Source organism: Dermochelys coriacea, chromosome 13, assembly GCF_009764565.3.
Source record: "Dermochelys coriacea isolate rDerCor1 chromosome 13, rDerCor1.pri.v4, whole genome shotgun sequence".
NCBI classification, from domain to species: domain Eukaryota; kingdom Metazoa; phylum Chordata; order Testudines; family Dermochelyidae; genus Dermochelys; species Dermochelys coriacea.
This window is the reverse complement of record NC_050080.1, coordinates 36,480,336-36,498,672: the sequence shown is the minus strand read 5'-3', so window position 1 is coordinate 36,498,672 and position 18,337 is coordinate 36,480,336. Positions and strand designations below refer to the sequence as shown.

At 47.8% G+C, this 18,337-nt stretch overlaps 2 pseudogenes; one reads left to right on the top strand and one right to left on the bottom strand.

Annotated features, from left to right (window-relative positions):
- The window catches only part of LOC119841836, a 362,869-nt pseudogene that overhangs the window by 152,035 nt on the left and 192,497 nt on the right, over positions 1-18,337 (bottom strand).
- Positions 10,723-11,752, top strand: LOC119841623 (annotated as a pseudogene).

The window sequence follows — 18,337 nt, the reverse complement described above, 5'->3', positions numbered from 1 at the left end:
ATATGGCTGTAGTAGTTTGCTATTTTTATTTGTATCTCTGTTCCAATTGGGTTTAGAGGTTGGAAGGCCTGGTGATTGAATGTTTGATCAGACAGGATTTTCAATCTTTCTCCTCTCTTGAGAGTGCCCATATGTCATCTCTTTGATGTGGTTTTCTGAGCAAACTGAAGGTTTGCTCAACAGAAGGATAAAAGTGCACGCCTAAGTTCTTCCTGAAATGATTATACTGTTGGGATATTGCTGTATTATTGATGATGTGTTGGGGGACAGAGAGCCTCAGGTAGGTGTCTTTTTATTATTTAAACCTGAATGAATATGTAAAAGTTGTATGCAGTGCTGTTGTAATTGTGTCAGTCCCAGGACATTAGAGAGGCAAGTTGGGTGAGGTCATATCTTTTATTGGACCAACGCTAGTTGGTGAGAGAGACGAGCTTTCAAGTCACACAGGAAGCTGCAATCCAGATGATTGCTGCGGGCAGGAGGCAGGGGAGAGGCTGTGTGCCACGTCCTCGCTTCTCCCCCCAGCCTCCTGAACGCTGCAAGGCAGCTGATTGCCGCAAGCAGGAGGCGGAGGGAGCAGGGGAAGGCGCTGATCCATGGCGTCCGTCTGCGGGTGGGAGGTGCTGGGACTGGGTGTAGGGGAGCTGATGGGGGGCTGCCAGCCATGGACAAAGCAGGCGGCCAAATGACATTATAGCAAAGCATTGCACAACTTTAAACGAGCATGTTCTGTAATGGAGCAGGGACGTAACATTGAAACAACGTTATGCGAGAGGACGTTAAAAAGGGAAATTCCTGTATATGACTTCTCATTAGAGTGGTTAATTATATTTAATTCTTGCTTTTCAAGGAATTGGTTTATTTTTACATGATATGTCTATTTCTAATTTTGCAGTTTAAAGTAAACTTGACTTTGGTGTCCTTTTGTCTTAATCCTGATATAAATGTGAGGTTATAAATACAGGAGGGAAAATTTTATGTTGCATTTTTAGAGTCTTTTTCATTGTTAATATATAAACAGTAAACATACTTTCATATATTTTCAGTATTTCTATTTTCATGGAAAAAGAGCTCATAATATCCCTAAATTTATTTATTTTAAATTCTTCTACATTTATTACTGTTTTTCTAAGAAAGAAAGAAAGAAAGAAAGAAAGAAAGAGTGGAAATTTAGATAAAAGGAAACAGTTCTTTCCAAATATTTCAAAATATAAATATTTTTATGAATTTTCAGAGTATTGCAATTCATATTTTCTTTCCCTAAAAGTTCTATATTTTCCAAATATAAGTAGAAAAGAGTCTGTTCCACACTGAAAAATATTTAGGTGAAAATGGGCACTTCTTCCTGAACAGATCTACATTCTATGTGCAACAGAAGTGGATCTTCATATCCAAAAATGAATTGTAAGTAGAATTGTAAGTCTCCTGTAAGACCACCTAGATCAATCCTGAATCGAGGGAATAGTTGCATGCTATTTCTCAATGTAATTAAAAATAACAATAAAATCTGTCAACAAATTTCAAATCAATTACTCCTATATATAATGAATTCAGTCAAGAAGAATATATATACTGTGACGGGGCAAGGCCAGATGGCTATAGAAAAGTAGTCCTATTGGGATCCAGGAAGTGGGCGGGCGAAGCCCGTCCACTGCTAAATGATCCCCCCCCAGCCTAAAAAGGGGATCCACAGGACCTAGATACCAAATAAATCTAGGGGACAACTGATGAAATAACAGGGACAGGAGTGTGGCCAAAGGGTCAAACGAAGGGAACTGGACGGGGACACCGAGCAGAGAATCCCAGACAGCACTGACTGCTCCTCAAAGGCATCAAGGGAGTCAGAGGACGCCGCCAAGAGGAACTCTGCCCGGATACGTGAACGGACTGAGGATCGGAAATAGTCCCCACAATCACAGGAGACTCCATCGGCCAACCTCCTCACTCCGGTTTTATAGATGGCCATTTTAGCTAGAGCCGGGAGAAGGTTGACCAGGAGATCCCATGACTTTGTGGGGCCATGGATAGGGAGTGTATAAATAAGAAGATGAGGGGAAAAGTGCAACCAAAAACGTAATAAAATATTGGTGAAGAGCTGGAATAGGGGCTGCAGCCTGGCACACTCCGGGTATGTGTGTGCCAGGGGTTCCCCTCACGCTGCAAAAGGGGCAGGTGTCTGGGATTGAGGTGAACCTCCCGTGCTCACGGCTCCGTGAAGGAGCCGCCAACTGACATCCCCAGTGGGCCTCAGGACTAAGGTGGAATATAAGCTGGCCCACTGGGGCTCCTCACCCTCCAAAGATGGCAGGAGGTCTCACCATTTTGTATCGGGACAGGACACGACGGTGAGGGCATGAAGGGTGTGGAGCATAACCATGTATAGATGTTTTCTTGGCGCAGTTTGAAAGCAGACCGGCTGCATCTCGTGCAGCTGGCTTACAGTGAAAGGGTGAGGGGGTCGGTTGGGTCCACAGGGCAGAGGTCCAATTAAAAGGTCCGGCAGGCCTGGGGTTGAGGGTTGGCAGAGCGTGCCCTCATGCAGGACCCAGTCAAGATAAACCCGAGCAGCAGGCGGCAAAGCGGCCTTCACCTCCTGAAGTACGTGCCGGGGAGTACAAGTTCTGGAGAGCCCCATGTGCTGAGCGAGCGTCAGGGGATCCAGCCAGTCTCCCCGGTCATAGTCCAGTAGCTCTCCAACTCTTGTAACTTCTGCCAGGACCAACCTCTGGTGCACCGAGCGGGACTCCAACATCTGCACACAGAGCTGGGGGTTGTGTAGCAGGGGCTCCGCAAGGAGATCTGCCCCCTTGGTGGCCACGACGGACCTGGTCGTTGAAAACAGTTTCCAGGTCCGGAGGAGGTCCTGGTAGAAGACCGACAGCCTGAAGAGGTCTTGCAGAAGACCTCTCAGATGGAGATAAAGGAGCTGCCGGTCATATCGGAGCCCTCGGAAGCGGCGCAGGAAGGCATGCGCCAGTATGCGCCATGCCGGACTACCTGCACCATAAAGGAGTCTCTGTAGGGCCTGGAGGTGGAAGACATGGACCTGAGTAAGCAGACATTTCAGGCCCTGCCCTCCCTCCTCCAGGGGTAGAAGGAGAACCCCTACAGGGACCCAGTGCAGTCCTGATCAAAAGAACTCCAGAATCGATGTCCGGAGGTTGGCCAGGAAACCCGGGGCCGGGACCAGGGTGTTGAGCCGGTACCAGATCATAGACAGGACTAGTTGATTAAGCTCCAGCGCTCTCCCTCGAAGGGAGAGGCACCAGAATAGTCCTGTCCATTTCTGGAGCTGCTCTATCACTAAGCCCTCTAAATTCTGCCAGTTCTCCGGTCGAGAGGGATGCGTGGCAGAAAGGTAAACACTGACATAGAGCAGTGGACCCATGCTCCACCGGATGGCCTGAAGCGTGGGTGAGAGGGAGCTCGCCTGCCACTAGTCCCCTACCACCAAGCCAGTGGTCTTGACCCAGTTGACCCGTGCGGAGGAGGCTGCCAAATAGATGAGCTGGCAAGCCTCCATCCGTGCCAAGTCGCCCGGGTCCTGGACCACGAGGAGCACGTCATCAGCGTACGCCGACAGGACCAGCCGCAGCTCTGGCTCCCACAGCACCAACCCTGTCAACCTCCTTCGGAGGAGACAGAGGAAGGGCTCGATCGCCAGAGCATACAGCTGGCCTGAGAGGGGGCACCCTTGCTGCGCTCCTCGCCCGAAGTTGACCGGTTTGGTCAGGATCCAGTTGAGCCTTACCAGACACTCTGCAGAAGTGTACAGCGCCCAGAGAAAACCCACAAACTGGGGTCCAAAGCCAAATGCTTGCAGAGTGCTCAGGAGATACCCGTGATCCACCCTGTCGAACGCCTTCTCCTGATCTAAGGACAGGAGGGCAAATGACAGACCATCCTTACACCCGAGTTCCAAAACGTCGCGGACCAGATATAGGTTGTTGAAGATGCTGCGGCCCGGGATGGTATAGGTCTGGTCTGGGTGGACCACGTCTGCCAGCACGGACCCTAGCCGCAGCGAGATGGCTTTTGCCACAACTTTGTAGTCTGTGCTGAGGAGCGAGATGGGACACCAATTTCGTAAATCGCGAAGGTCCCCCTTCTTCAGCAATAAGGCGAGCACGGCTCGCCTGCACAAAAGAGGGAGGACCCTGCTCTGCAAAGACTAGGCCCAGACAGTGACTAGGTCTGGGCCCAGGACGTCTCAGAACACACGGTAGAACTCCATGGTCAGCCCGTCCATGCCCGGAGATTTATTGGTGGGCATGCGACGGAGGGCTTCCGAGAACTCGGCCAGAGTGAGAGGCAGCTCTAGCTGGTCTCGTTCGCCTGCGCTGACCATCGGGAGCTCCTCCCAAAGCACTCTGCAAGCGTTAGGATCGGTCGGATCCGGGGAGAAAAGGCTTGCGTAGATGGCTCTCGCCCTCCCGCACATCTCCACCGGATCCGTGAGGGGGGTACCATCTTCTGCCAGTAGGCAGATGATATGTTTCTTAGCCCCCCTCTTTTTCTCCAGGGCGTAGAGGAAGTGGGAGCCGCGATGCATCTCCCGAAGGAGACGGATGCGGGATCGAACAAAGACACCCCGGGCCCGATGGTCCTCGAGGGTCCGGAGCTCCTCCCGCTTCTCCTGGCACGCTCCGCAGAGGGGTGGATCCTCGGGGCTGGTGGCCAGATGCCTCTCCAGCTCTAAGACCTCCCATTCCAACTGCTCTATCGCTGCATCCCTCCGTCGGCTGGCGCCCCAGGTGTAGCCACGGCAGAAGAGCCGGGCGCGCACCTTCCCTAGGTCCCACCACCACCACGCTGAGGGAAAGGCACGCCGCTGCCCTTGCCAGACCAGCCAGAACTCCCGGAAGGACGCCACGAAGCCCGCATCCTCCAGCAAGCTGTTGTTGAAATGCCAATAGGCCAGCCCCAGCCTCTCCGCGCAGAGGGAGGCTGTCACGGTGGCTAAATGATGGTCAGAAAATGGGGCCGGCCGGATGCTGGAGGAGTGGGCTCGTGAAAGATGGAAGTGTGATAAATAAATGCGCTCCAACCGGGAGTGGCTCGACCAATGGGCCTCCACCCGGACAAAGGTGAACGTGGAAGTGTCATTCCAGTGGTGGTCGCGCCAGACATCCACCAGGGAGTGGTGTTCAATTATCTCCTGGAGAACGGTGGCACCGTCTGGGCTCTGCTCGGTCCCTGAGCGTCCCGCTCCTCAGGGTGATGTTAAAGTCCCCTCCCAGGACCAGGCACTCATGAGGATCCAAGGTGCCGAGGAAGGCGGATGCCTGCTGATAGATTTGCAGCCACTCCGGCTCACTGCCGGGGCATAGATGTTAACAAGGTTGACTACCAGAACCTCGGCCATAGGTCGGGGGAGAATAGGGTCGCCACTCCAGCCGTACGAACTGTGAATGGCTAAGTAGACCCTGTCCCCCCAATCCAGCCGCCAGCTGTCTTCGGCAGTCGGATCCGTATGGTCTCCTGCAGGAAATCCAAGAGTACCCCCTCCCGAAGGAAGAGAGCACCTGGGACCTGCGAGACCCGTCCTACAGCCGCGGGTGTTCAATGCTGCGATGGTAAGAGGTGCCATGAGAGGCTGGGGGGGATTGTTGCCAGCAGGATGCTCACGCTCCCAATGGGCCCGCAGCAGTCTGTGACCTACCCCATAGGCGAGTGAGTCACAGAAAGATGGACCCGCTGGTAGGTCATGGTGCCCTGCTTCCCGTCCTTTTACCCTCCCCCATGAGGGGCTTGCGGCCCGGAGGTTTTGATGAAAGTCCCCCCATCATTGGAGAGCAAGCTATACTTTGTTGCGGGAGCCATGGACGTCTTCTAAGAACTCCTGCAAATCCTCTCGCAGGACATAGGGGGGTGAGGTTTTGGTCTCCTGGTTACTCCCCGACGGCCCTTGGTACAGCCCCATGGCCCACCGAGACAGGCAGACAGGGTCCGGACCCCTGACGGGGGTCCTGATGGGTTGGCGCCACTAGGCCCGCCTCAAACCCTGGGGCAATAGGGGGCGGCGGAGGGAGGATAGCAGTCGCTGGTGGATCGGGAAAGGTAAACACAAAGGCCACTCCCTTGGGGGTCATCTATTGGAAAAGGGAAGGAGACAGCCCCGGGGGCGGCAATAACATCTCGGGATGTGGACAGGATAGGGACAGGGGTAGGGGCAGGGTTAGAGGCGAGATTCTGGGTGGGGAGAGGGCTCTCAGTGATGCCGGGCGCAGGCTCTATGGTGGATTTGGCAGCCACGGCATCAGGAGGTGGACTATCTTCTCTATGGCCCCCTCCCGGAAAGGAGGTCGTTTGATCCTCAACAATGAGGGGTGCCCCTGACGGCTCGGGTCCTGGCCGTGTGGCACTGGCTGTCGTCTCAACAGGCTCAGTGGCCATCAGTGGGGTGCCATTTGCAGCTGGGTTGATGGAGGAGTCCAGGGGCTCCTCGGAGGTGGGAGCGGAAGCAATGGTTACGGGGAGGGAGCATGGGGAAAGGGGGCCTGGATTGAAGTCGCCCAGATCGAGGCCTGCTGGCGGATGCCCAGGTCCTCTAGCAGCTCCAGGGGGATGAACACCGCCCCCTACCGCCAGGGCCTTCTCCACCGCCTCCTGGGTGGTGGCCTCCGATGCTAAAAAGAACACGACCTTACCATACATTTTGGAGGCCACCACAATGGCCGTGGGCCCCACCACCCTCGCCAATGCCCGCACATAGGTCTCCACATGGGGCGAGGCAGGCACCAGGAGGCAACGGACGCCATGATTCCTGGTCATGGTGGGAAAGGGGCCCCGGCCACTATAGATGGTAGTGGAGGTGGTGGGCGGGAGAGATGACGTAGCGGCAGGCCGGGGGGCTGCTGACACTTGGTCGTATGCCTTGGGGGCCGGAGGAGGGACACCCGCAGAGCTGGTGGAGGGAACAGCGGGGAGGGGCGCCCCAGCTGGAGATGGGGCCGGGGCAGAGGGAGCAGCCCCTGACATGGAGGGAATGGTCTTTTTAGCGGGGCCTTTTCCCTTTTTCTTACCCTGGCCCTTCCCGCCAACTGGGGGGGCTCCCCCAGAATCTGGGGGGGGAAGGACATGGCAGCAGTGAAGGTCATCCCAGTGCCCGTTGCTGCTGGCACCCCAGCGGGGTCGGTGGCAGATGTTTCGGCAGCGGCAGTGGAGGTAGAGGCTTGGAGGGGTGACGGAGGGGCAGGCGGGGGAGGGGTAGCTGGGGCTGCTGGAGGGGCCCCACCTGTCTCGTCCCCCACCATCATGAGCAGGGAGGGAAGGGGAGACACCAGAAGGAGGAGAAAAAAGGGGAAGCAGGTCCACTGCTCCTCCCCGCTAGGCTGCAGGCAGGGGAGGAGGGCGCCAAAGGGGTGGGCTGGACGGGGGGGCAATCAGGGCTTAGGGGTCAGTTGCCGACAGGGGATGGAATTCCGGCTCCTCTAGCTGCACTAGCGGAGGGGGGGATACAACAGCATTGGGGTGCAGTGCAGTGGGTGTAAACTAAAATGGAGAGTAGCACAAGTGCATAGGGGGACATGGGCGCATGGAGCAGGGGCTAAGCGGGCTGGAGGTAGGGCAGGGAAACCAAGGGGCTAGCTTCAGAGGCTGGGGCGGGGCAAACAAACAAAGGCTGTAGAGGGAAATGGGCGGGACAGGCAAACAAATGGAAGCTAGTAAGGGGGGATTGGGCATAAAGGGGGAGCAAAGCTGCAAAGGTGCAAATGGGGCAGGTAGCAAGGGGAAAAGCAGTGAGGGCAATAGTGAGGGAAAAGCCAGGGCATGGCATGTGTGCCCATGTGCTCTTGCACAAAGTCTGTTTAGGCTGGCTGCTGCTTCTGACCCAAAAGGTGGAATCAGGGTGTGACAAGCCAAGCAAGCAGCTGAGTCCAGAGGCAGGAGCTGAGGCAGATAGTATACAGCCAGTGGGGGCAGTGGAGGGGGCAGCAGTGGTAGTGGTGGGAGTTGGGGGGGACCCCACAGATGGATCGGGGGGGCAGCTCCACACACACCCCTGTGTCCCTGCAAAACACAGTCAAGACCCCCCCACCAAGAGCACAGTTGGAGAGTTACTCAGTCTTAAAGCCCCCTCCACGGTGGTCTGCCAAAGTCTAGGTGCTCCCCCACTGGTAGATGGTCCCCTTCTTCTCCTCATCAGGGCTTCAGCAGCTCCAGGCAGCAAGCTCCACAGCAGCAGCTCCAGGAACTCCCGGTGGTGATCCAGGCAGGCAGAAAGACCCCTCTCAGGTAGTGGTGGTGGTGGTGGTGGGTTCACAGCAGTGGCTGGGGCTGGGGTCCTCACTCCCCTCCTTCTGGGGAGTGGCAGTAGGACCCCCCTCAAGGGGCTGAAGTTGGAGCAGTAGCAGCACCCAAGGGGGGAGGCCAGCAGCCAGCCAGCAACCAGGTAGCAGAGAATAGGGGTGGTGTCTGGCCTAGCCAGGGAGAGCAGCTAGAGCAGCAGTAGCAGTAGGCAGAGCCCAGGGCCTAGGAGCAGCAGTCTTTCTTTATTTTCCTGCAGCCCTCATGTTGCCATCCATGGGGTCTAGAGCGTCATGGTTGGGAAAAATGTGAGTTGCAGGTAGTGCTCTTAGGTAGAGATTCTGAGAGTCCAGTGGTTCTCAATGTGGAGGTCATAAGAAACTCACTAAAAGTCACAATTCTTCAACAAAAAAAACACTTCAAAAAACAGACTCCAACAAGAAATTGCAGAACTGGAATTAATTTGCAACTGGACACAATTAAAGTAGGCTTGAATAAAGACTGGAGTGGATGGGTCATTACACAAACTAAAAACTATTTCCCCATGCTAATTTTCCCCCCTACTGTTACTTACACCTTCTTGTCAACTGTTGAAATGGGCCCTCCTGATTATCACTACAATTTTTTTTTCTGCTGATAATAGCCCACCTTAATTGATTAGTCTTGTTATAGTTGGTATGGCAACACCCATCTTTTCATGTTATCTATCTATCTATCTATCTATCTATCTATCTATCTATCTATCTATCTTCCTACTGTATTTTCCACTCCATGGATCTGATTAAGTGGGTTTTAGCCCACAAAAGCTTATGCCCAAATAAATTTATTAGTCTCTAAGGTGCCACAAGTACTCCTCATTCTTTATACTGTCAAGGACACCTTCTGGGACCCCAGGTAATGCACTTCCTCTCTCAGTCTGGATTTTCAAAGGGAAATAAGGGAGGTAAACACGGGGAATCCCGTTCAGGTTTTATCAGCGTTTCCCTGGGCTTTTTCTAATTTTCGCTTCCTAGTTCCACCTTGCTTCCAAATTAAACTTTTCAGATCAGAGCAGCACAAAGTGGCTGCCATAGGAGATGTTTGGTGAGACAAATCTAGTGTTACTAAGGTTGGTGGTAACTCATTGGTGTATATGTGGTCACTTACTTTAACCTGTAAATAACTCTGATTCTTTTTTCCCAGTTAATACACCTTTAGTTAATTTATTGAAGGACTGGCTACAGGCATTGTCTTTGGTGTAAGATCTAGGGTACCAGTTGTTCTGCGGTAAGTGACTGGTCTCTTGTGACTGGAAACAACCTGAATATGGTGTGATTTTTGGTGCAAGTGATCTTTCATCACAAAGTCCAGTTTGGGTGGCAAGATTGACTGAAGAGTCTAAGGGACTCGCTGTGACTCCCATGGTAAGATTTGTATAGTGATCCAGGAGTTCACATTTGTTACTGGATTGATGAAATCTAATTATATACCCCACCACCAGTTTGGAGTGTCTGCCCTGTTTCTGGCAGTCTGCCCTGAGGTAAGCACTCACAGTCATGAGCCACTCCAGAGAAGGTGACATCCTGTACAACCACATCTCTTTCTGAAATTGCCCTCGGTGACCCCTGTGAAGCCCTCTCCCCTCCACAGCTTGCCCTTTGTGACACCAGTGGAGCTCCTTTCCCTTCACTGTCTGCCCCCTCACTTCTGCTGAATACCATTATATTGTGACAAGCTCTGTCCTTGCCTCCGTGGGTCCCACGTTTCCTGGCGGATTTCGCTAGCCTCAGAAGCTCACCATGACCCTGCACGTAACCCTTCTCTCTCTAGAGACAAGGGTCACAGTCTACTGACCCATTTTCATCATAAGCCAACGAGGGAGGTGAGGAGAAGTTATCCTTCCTTGCACAGTCTCAGTTGTCTCCCAGTCTCAGTGATTAATCAGGGAGCAAAGGTGGGGGGGGAGCCTGGGCCCCTTCCTTGTGCCTGATATGGTGTGTACTACTCAGTCTCTCCAACAGCGCAACTTCCTCCCACAGCTCCTGACATGCACACCCACCTAACTAACTGGGAGGCTTTTAACTAGTTTCAGCCAGCCCCGATTGGCTTCAGGTGTCCCAATCACCTAGCCTTTTCCCTGCCTTCTGGAAAGTTCTTAATTGGCCCCAGGTGTCCTAATTGACCTGGAGCAGCTGCCATTTCACTTATCCTGGTACCAGGGATTTGTTTAGCCTGGAGCTAATATATCTATCTCCCACTACTTTTCTATAGCCATCTGGCTTGGATGGAGGTGTAGTTCATAGGGTCGGCTGTAGCAGGGATGCCCTGTACGGAGGATGAATGAATTTAGTAAACTAAGATAATTATTCAACAACATGTCTGTTAAGAGGCCTTAACATTGACATAATACTAGTAATTCAAGGAGGGAATAATAAGAACTTCTTCATACTAATTATTAAAGTTCCCTTTCTAGACATGTTTTGAAGCTAGTAAATGGAATAGCAGAACCTCAGCTCCACAGTGACAGAATTTATCCTCTTGGGCCTCACCCAGAGTCCTGAGCTGCAGCGATTCCTCTTTGTTGTCTTCTTCTTAATCTACCTGACAACCTGGTTGGTAAACTTCACCATCATCACCACTGTGATCACCAGCCACCGGTTCCACACCCCCATGTACTTCCTGCTGGCCAGCTTGCCTTTCCTAGATGTCAGTGACTCACCAGTTAATGCTCCAAAATTGCTGTTGGGTCTCCTCTCCCAGCACAGAACCATCTCATTCAGTGAGTGCATCCTCTGGATGTTCTTCTTCCACTTCATCGCTGGTGCGATGGTTTTTGTCCTTGTGGTGATGGTTGCTGATCAGGACCTAGCCATCTATAAACCACTGAGGTACTTGACTATTATGAACCGTGGTTTGTGCACGGGGCTGGTGGCAGGGGCATGGCTGGGTGGATTGGCTCACTCTACTGTTCAGATTGGATTGATCTTCTAGTTGCCATTCTGTGGTCCAAACATCTGGACAATTTCTACTGTGATATCCCACAAGTCATCAAACTGGCCTGCACGGACACCTACTAGCTGATGGTTTCCAATGGCGGGATGCTCAACATAGTAATGTTCATCATCCTGCTCATTTCGTACACCATCATCTTTGTCAAGATAAAGACACATGTTATGGATGGGAAGCACAAAGCTCTGTCTACATGTGGATCCCAGATCACAGTTGTGTGTTTACTATTCATACTCTGCATCTTCATCTATGCTAGCCCTTCCGGAAATTGTCCATGGAGAAGTTGGCTTCAGTCATTTACACTGTAATCACCCCAATGCTGAACCCGTTGATCTACATGCTGAGAAACGCTGAGATGCAAAAGGCCATCAGGAGACTGATGAGCAGAATTCTGTCCTCAGGGAGAAACTATAAAGACAGAGTTTATCTTGAAATTATCTTTTTTTTCAATTATGTTTACTTGTCCAAAATGAACTTTCCATCTTTCCAGAGTTTTAACAATCCATATCTTTAATCCCTATTTTTGACATTTAAAAAAATTGCATTGGTCAACCTCTTAGCATGAAGTTTGTACTCATTATGTTCAAATTCCAAACATGGAAATTATTCAGTACATACTCTACTAGACCTCAATTAATGGATCTCTCCCTTTTTTCTCCATTAGAAGGTTTGCCCGTACTTTATTTCTGTATGCCATTAATGGTGGTGGATCTATCCTTCCTCCAAACATATCTTCAGGTTTCAGAATAGCAGCCGTGTTAGTCTGTATTCGCAAAAAAGAAAAGGGAGTACTTGTGGCACCTTAGAGACTAACAAATTTATTTGAGCATAAGCTTTCGTGAGCTACAGCTCACTTCATCGGATGGATTCAGTGGAAAATACAGTGGAGAGATTTATATACACACACAGAGAACATGAAAACAATGGGTTTATCATACACACCTGTAAGGAGAGTGATCACTTAAGATGAGCTATTACCAGCAGGAAGTTCCAGGGGAATTGGAAACTGTCTGTGCGGATTTGTCTTGTGCTTTTTCAGGGAGTTTCTTGAGCAAATGCTGGAGTTTCTTTTGGTAACCCTCAGTGGGATCAGAGGTAAGGGCTTGTAGAAAGTGGTGTTGGAGAGGCTGCCTAGTAGCCTCTTGTATAACCGCATTTGCTCCAACCCCTCAGCAGAGACAAACACCTACAAGATCTCTATCATGCATTCTTACAACTACAATACCCACCTGCTGAAGTGAAGAAACAGATTGACAGAGCCAGAAGAGTACCCAGAAGTCACCTACTACAGGACAGGCCCAACAAAGAAAATAACAGAACGCCACTAGCCATCACCTTCAGCCCCCAACTAAAACCTCTCCAACGCATCATCAAGGATATACAACCTATCCTGAAGGAAGACCCATCACACTCACAGATCTTGGGAGGACAGGCCAGTCCTTGTTACAGACAGCCCCCCAACCTGAAGCAAATACTCACCAGCAACCACACACACACAAACAGAACCACTAAACCCAGGAACTTATCCTTGCAACCAAAGCACGTTGCCAACTCTGTCCACATATCTATTCAGGGGCACCATCATAGGGCCTAATCACATCAGCCACACTATCAGAGGCTCGTTCCCTGCGCATCTACCAATGGGATATATGCCATCATGTGCCAGCAATGCCCCTCTGCCACGTACATTGGTCAAATTGGACAGTCTCTACGTAAAAGAATAAATGGACACAAATCAGACGTCAGGAATTATAACATTCAAAAACCAGTCGGAGAACACTTCATTCTCTCCAGTCACACGATTACAGGCCTGAGAGTTGCTATCCTTCAACAAAAAGACTTCAAAAACAGATTCCAATGAGAGACTGCTGAATTGGAATTAATTTTCAAACTGGATACAATTAACTTAGGCTTGAATAGAGACTGGGAGTGGATGGGTCATTACATAAAGTAAAACTATTTCCCCATGTTATTTCTCCCCACACCCCTCCCCCCACTGTTCCTCAGACATTCTTGTTAACTGCTGGAAATGTCCCACCTTGATTATCACCACAAAGGTTTTCCTCCTTCCCCCCCCGCTTCCTGCTGGTAATAGCTCATCTTAAGTGATCACTCTTCCTTACAGTGTGTATGATAAAACCCATTGTTTCATGTTCTCTGTGTGTGTATATAAATCTCCCCACTGTATTTTTCCACCAAATGCATCCGATTAAGTGAGCTGTAGCTCACTAAAGCTTATGCTCAAATAAATTTGTTAGTCTGTAAAGTGCCACAAGTACTCCTTTTCTTTTTTTGCAACATATCTTGTTACCAGAAGCCATTGTGTTATCAGTGTGTCCTTCCTGAGTCAGCAACCAACTTTGTACAACAATTCTGGGTTCTATGGGTGGCCTATCTTTAGTATTCTTGAAAAATCTGTTTAATTGTCAAAAATATTGTCTAATTTCTGTACTATTATTGTAATGCAATCCCAGCATATAGGCCTCCACACCTCTAGCCATTATGTTTCCCTTTCTTATATATTTTCCTGAGCATAAGTGGACTGAGTTAGCACTGATGAAGTATTTTATCATACTTTTCCTGAATAGTTACAAATATAGATATGTTTTTAGCTTCCTTCAGATGTTGTCCCATTTTCCAAGTGATATCTGCTTTTAGATACTTTCCCAATTCTTTTCATAAATGTGCTCTTCTCTTCTAGATACATCAGTAACAATAATACTCAATATAAGTGCCACCCTCCCATCCCTTTCTGTGTCATAGACTAAATACCTGCTTTCCACTAAAGGTATGCAATACATCAATGTTTAATTCATTTTAATTTTGTTAAATTAAAAATAGTTTGCACCAATATAATTATTCATATTTAACAAGAAATAGTGCCTAGCCATTTTATGTTCATGCAATGTTAAATTAAGAAAATTGTAAGTTTTACATACATGAAAATATAAAAACGATCATACGGGGTCAAACCAGTGCTCCATCTAGTCCAGTATCCTGTTTTCCTTCAGTGGCTGATGTCAGGTACTTCAAAGGGAATGAACAGAACAGGGAAATTATTGATTGATTCATCCCCCGTCATCCAGTTCCATCCACTGGCAGTCAGAGGTTTAGGGACACCCAGACCATGGAGTTCCATCCTGATCATCTTAGCTAATAGCCATTGATGGATCTATCCTCCATGAACTTATCTGATTCTTTTTATGTTTAGGACTTCTCAACATCCCCTGACAACTAATTCCACAAATTGACCAACATTGTGTGAAGACATATTTTATTTTAAATGTGCTGCCTGTTAATTCCATTGGGTGACCCCTGGTTCTTGTGTTATGTGAAGGGGTAAATAAGACATCCTTATTCACTTCTTCTCCACACCTGTCACAATTATAGACCTTTCTCATATCCCATTTGGTCGTCTTTTTTCCAAGATGAAAAGAACCAGTCTTTTTAATCTCTCCGCATATGGAAGCTGCTCCATTCCCTTAATAATTTTGTTGCCCTTCTCTGTACCTTTCCCAATTCTTTACATCTTTTTTGAGATGTGGGTGACAGAACTGCACAAAGTATTCAAGGTGTGGCATACCATGGATTTATATAGTGGCATTATGATATTTTTGTCTTATTATCTATCCTTTCCTAATGGTTCCTAAAATTCTCTTTGGATTTTTTGACTGCCCCTGCACATTGAAATGGTTTTCAAAGAACTATTCACAATGACTCCAAGGTCTCTTTCTTCAGTGGTAACACCTAATTTAAATCTCCTCATGTTGTATGTATGTTTAGGATTATGTCCAATGTGCATTACTTTGCATTTATCAACATTTAATTTTGTTTGTTTTTTTTGTTACCCAGTCATCCAGTTTTGTGAGATCCCTTTGTAACTTTTCACAATCTGCTTTGAACTTAACTATCCCGAGTAATTTTGTATCATCTTCAAATTTTGCCACCTCATCCTTTATCCATTTTTTTCCAGATCATTTATGAGTAAGTGGAACAGTACTGGTCTCAGTACAGATCGCTCAGAGACACTACTATTTACCTCTTTCCATTTTGAGAACTGACCATTTATTCCTACCCTTTTTTCCTGACTTTTTACCAATTACTGATTCATGAGAGGACTTTCTCTCTTGTGCTATTACTGCTTACTTTGAATTGGAGCCTTCGGAGAGGGACATTCTCAAAGGTTTTCTGAAAGCCCAGGTACACTGGATAACCTTTGTTCATATGTTTGTTGACCCCACCCCTCAAAGAATTCTAGCAGAGGAGAGAGTAGAAACCAGATCAACAGAATGGGCCAAATTTATCCCAGGAAGAAATCCAAAGATTTCCAATGAGAGGCATTAGGAATGGGAGCAAGGGGATGTGTTTGTGTGGCAGAATCTGGAACTATACAGTGTACTCTTGCACCAGGATGTGAACTATGACTAGGATTTTCAGAACATCTTAAGGAAATTAGGTGCCCAGCTCCCAATTGACTACACAAGGGGATTTATGTACCTAACTCCATTAGATCTCTTTTAATATCCCATCCTTAATACACAAATATTACTGTCATGTGCCCTGTTGTTCCTACTATCACCCAAACCAGCCAGATCATTCAGCACAGGACTGAAGTATTACATTTTTCATTTGGAATGCATAGAAGCCCAGGAAGCAGCTGTACAATGAATTCCCACTCACTTGAAATGTACCCAAACACCAACACCTAGTGCGAGCCCAAATCTGTAGACCTGGACTCTGAGACCTCGGTTTTTCTTTGCCATGTAGATATACCCTCTGTCTATCTAATCATGGTATTCTGTCTGCATTTGACTACATCTACATGGAATGCCAGGTCAGTGTATGTGATGGCACTTCTCCATTTACACAAAGGTTATAATAAAATGACCCCTCATAAATAACTTACCCCAGTGACTATGTCACTACTGAGTTTATCCCGGAGTCTTTGGGTAGAAACTCACCAGCGTTAAGCATGGATGTCAATGGAGTGACTCTGCATAGTCCAGCTGAGCTGGGAGTCAAACCCTTACAAACCTTCCCTCATCTTCTCCAGAGTGCCTTTAGCCATATTTGGATCCTTGTGTGTATTAACCATTGGCCAAACCTGGATTCCTTCAAAGGGAGAGTTAAATCCAAGGACAAAATAGCATCAAATTTTGACCTCATTTTCCCAAATCAGCTTGTCTTGAGGACATATGTCAAAATCTTGCTCTTCCAAAAAGCCTTTCCATCCTAGGAACAATGTCATGGTATTGATAGGTTTCAGAGTAGCAGCCATGTTAGTCTATATTCGCAAAAAGAAAAGGAGTACTTGTGGCACCTTAGAGGCTAACAAATTTATTTGAGCATAAGCTTTCGTGAGCTACAGCTCACTTCATCAGATGTATTGACGTATTGATGTATGTCTTTAGGTACAAAATAATAAAAGGATGCATATTCAAGGCTCCAGGCACCCTTATTAACCATCAATAACACAATAAAATCCCAGATGCATTAACATAATAATCTCAACATGAGTTCAGCGACTTGGATACCCAGGGAACCTGTTCTGCCCCCCTGTGTCATTGTGGGGAACAAACCTTCTCTCCCTCAGAAAACCCCCACTAAAGAAATTATATATGGGTAGACCAAGAAATAACAAAAAATTGACTACTGCGTGTAATTAATCATTTCCATTCCCCAAGTATATCTACCCACAGAAAACTAAACATCTGGAACAATGAGACCAATCAACTAATTGCTAAAACAAACACAATTAGATAAGCCAAACTATAAAATGCCCAAAATCTCCATCCCTAAAGAGAGCTTTTTAACCCCCGAAAGGAAGAGAACCAGATGATCCATAAAGTCCACTATGGACTTCCTCATGCGATTGATTTTGTGTGGAAAATGCTCAGGTAGACTGATGATGGGTGGCAGTAAAAATACACACAGATAGATTTTGATTTTATTTACACTTGTGGAATCCTAAATATAAGAACATAAGAACATAAGAATGGCTATACTGGGTCAGATCAAAGGTCCATCTAGCCCAGTATCTTGTCTTCCTACAGTGGCCAATGCCAGGTGCCCCAGAGGGAATGAACAGAACAGGTACTTCTCAAGTGATCCATCACCTGTTGCTCATTCTCACCTTCTGGGAAACAGAGGCTAGGGACACTATCCCTGCCCATCCTGGCTAATAGCCACTGATGGACCTATCCTCCATGAATTTATCAAGTTCTTTTTTGAACCTTGTTAAAGTCTTGGTCTTCACAACATCCTCTGGCAAAGAGTTCCACAGGTTGACAGTGTGTTGTGTAAAGTGTGTTGTCTTAGGATACATATCAAAACTTGTTCTTCCAGAAAGCCTTTCCATCCGAAAGAAATTGATAGACTTCAGTGGTGTTAGTCTGACAAAAGGCAAATAGTTTGTACCTTGGGGAAGTTTTAACCTAAGCTGGTAAAATAAGCTTAGGGGGTTTTTTCATGCAGGTCCCTCATCTGTACCCTAGAGTTCAGAGTGGGGAAGGAACCTTGACATGGTGGCAGAGCAGTGGGATTAACTTGAAATCATTTTGATATCAATTTGAGATTTTTTGAACCAGAAGCACAGATTTTAAAAATGGACAGGTTTTTTTTTCCTTTGGGCTGCTGGAAAGCAGGGTTTAAGCTGAAAGCAGTTAGAGGGTTTTTTTGTCTCTGCTTGGGGGCCAGAGCAGAGATAAAAGGGAATTGTCTTTTGTGAGCTGGAGTTTTCTCTACCTAAAGGCAGGGTAGTTAACCTCCTACAGGGAAATTCACAAGTCTTCACAGACCTGAAGTTCTGTTGTTGTTTTTTTAACTTAAGAGCAACTAGAGGGGTTTTTCTGTCTATTTGCCCGGAGACAAAGGTGTTAGGTTTTTTTTAAGGATTTTTATGTAGGCTGACAATCACTATCAGAGAACATAGGAATCAGGTTACAGCACAACATATATATATATATTATATATATATATATATATATATATATATATATATATTACAAGCCAAGTTATTTTTGTTTGTTGTTTGTTTTATTTCTAACTCTCAGATGTAAAGTTACTTAAAAACAGAGAGGCTAACATGACAGAAATTAAG